At 29.9% G+C, this 2,489-nt stretch overlaps 1 long non-coding RNA gene across 1 annotated transcript; it reads left to right on the top strand.

Annotated features, from left to right (window-relative positions):
• Positions 1 to 247: 247 nt before the first annotated feature.
• On the top strand, positions 248 to 1,255 carry LOC128669022 (uncharacterized). Its single transcript, XR_008404578.1, has 3 exons — positions 248 to 335; positions 865 to 1,040; positions 1,146 to 1,255. It is a non-coding gene; the product is annotated as an uncharacterized LOC128669022 (long non-coding RNA).
• Positions 1,256 to 2,489: the final 1,234 nt, after the last annotated feature.

Raw genomic sequence — 2,489 nt, 5'->3', positions numbered from 1 at the left:
GCTCCCCACTCCGACGGGCACGGAGGTGTGGCTTGAAGGCCGTGCATCGTCTAACGTCGTTTCAGTTCGGCAGTCTTCGACACGGCGTTGTGTGCGTGCGATTAGATGTATTGTACGACTCTACGAAACTCGCACGAATCGAGACGAGCTGCTCCGAAATCGGACGAATACATAAGCAACTGTTTATGAGAAAGTATATAGGTGTATAGGTATTTATGTACAATAGTGAACAGCTGTACTTGTAAAATTTGTGTATAAAGTGTTTTGAATATGAATGAACAAAGTGCATTTATTATTAATGAAGAAAGTCACGAAAAAATAGTGAAAGAAAATGAGTGAGTACTCTATATACATACATTTTATTATTATCACAAATGCAGTATTAATTTTGAATTAAAAATATAATACTGCTATAAAGAGAACCTAAATTTTTGATATTAAAATGAGCGATATTAACAGTAGCCCTCTTTTATACACACAAACACACACACGCGTATAGTTTAAATACTCAATTTAGATTCTCAGTATGTATATATATATATATATATATATATATATATATATATATATATATATATATATATATATATATATATATATATAAATTCATTATGTTTATAACAGAAACCATCAAACCAAGCACGTGTACTATTCAGTACCTTTGTTTTTGATGTATAGATAATGCACATGAATGCCGCGCAGAAAAAGTATATATGATATTATATCTATATAAATGTAAATCGCGCGAAATTCGATAATCACTTCTTAATATTGTTATTTTTTTATAAATGAATAATTTTGTTTTGGTGTGTCATTACACTATATATGCCTAATTATTTATACCTAGATATTTTCGTTTTATAGAGAAGAAAAGCGTAAAGAGCTAAAAAGAAAAAAACTAATGCACGTCAAAGGGCATATTATCAGCGTCAGAAAGATTTGAAGAAAAATGAAGAAATAATAAAAACAGTAACAAAATCAAATGCTGAACGTCAAAGGAAATTTCGTCAACATAATGCAGAAAAATCTTACATGGATATGTAATTTGATTTAACAATAATATTTTTTATTTATTTATTTAAAAACAAATTGTGATATATGCTTCAATATTATTTAATTTAACGATTTCATCATTTTTTTTACAGAAAAAGACGAAAATTGTGCAGTAATGAAGTTTCAATGATAAATATTCTTGAATAACCAACAGCTACTGTAAGATAATAAAACCCACATGTATTGTAAAATAATAAAAATATTTTAAACGATGTTAACTTTTTATTTATTTAATAAAAGAAAAATTTGTTTTCTTATCGGTCACCAAGCTCAAAAAGTGTAACTTGAATTAATATCAAAGAAAAAGAAATACTGCATATATAAAATAAATAAATAATTATAATTGCATAAGTTGATACAAAATGCTGTGCAATAGCTTTACCGCGGCAGTCTCCGAGTGCCACACGTCATTTTTTTTATTTATTCAAATTAATACCCGGTTGAAGGTAAATTTGCTGGATTTTATTAACCTTATACTCCTACCCCAAGCCAATAATCAATGTTGTTCTGGCTGTTTTCATTTAGTTTTGGAATTTTTAATTCATTACTTAACGTTCGTCAAAGCAAAAACTCACTTATAGTTTATATATATAATCTAAATGTAAACATTCGATAAAATTATTTTGGTAGTTATTTAAATAAAAAAACTAAGAATGGGAAATCAATTATGGTGTAAGGGAAGATTCATCAAGAAAAAAGTACTGAATAAGAAGTGGAAATCCATAATTGTTTACAAATGAAAAAAGCAGTAAAAAGCAGTGGTGAAATAGTTGAATCTAGCCTAATTGACGGTCCTCGGCTTGAGGACTTAAACGAATTAGGCAAAAACGTAAGATGTTTTCAATGTCAAAAGGTTATCTCTCTTGATAATACTTATGACGAAACACGTTTAGGATTACATTCTACCCTAAAATTAAATTGTACAAAATGTGATTCATAAACATTAGTGTCAACAGGAAAGTTACATGCTGTTAATAATGTTACGTCGTGGTTGATGTTTTGGCGCTGGCGTATTAAGTATGGGTTGAACAGCCACCATTTGGTGGTTGAAATAACTGGTTGCTTGATTATATATTATTTTATATCTCAATCCGATCAATTCAATTGTAAGAGAATAATTTTGAATGATGTGCAAATGTACAATTGAATCAATTTCTAAAGTTGTTAAAGTACTACTAACAATAACTTCAAAAATGTGAGAAAGAAGTTGAGTATATAATATTAAGCCTGACTGCTTTCGATGATTCTATATTTCAGACTGATCTCTCTAGATCGAGAAACACTAGAGTAAGTCTCTTATCAATACGAGGCGCTTGGGCATCATGCCCGCGCATCGTTCGACATAGAGGGATGGATCAAGATAAGCAATATTCTCGAATGATCCATTCTCCGTTCACACGCTTTCTCCGTTTTTGTTATTGACAAATGGGTCACTT

This window comes from Microplitis demolitor, chromosome 2 (assembly GCF_026212275.2).
Source record: "Microplitis demolitor isolate Queensland-Clemson2020A chromosome 2, iyMicDemo2.1a, whole genome shotgun sequence".
Taxonomy (NCBI): domain Eukaryota; kingdom Metazoa; phylum Arthropoda; class Insecta; order Hymenoptera; family Braconidae; genus Microplitis; species Microplitis demolitor.
This window is presented reverse-complemented; position numbering and strand designations above follow the sequence as displayed.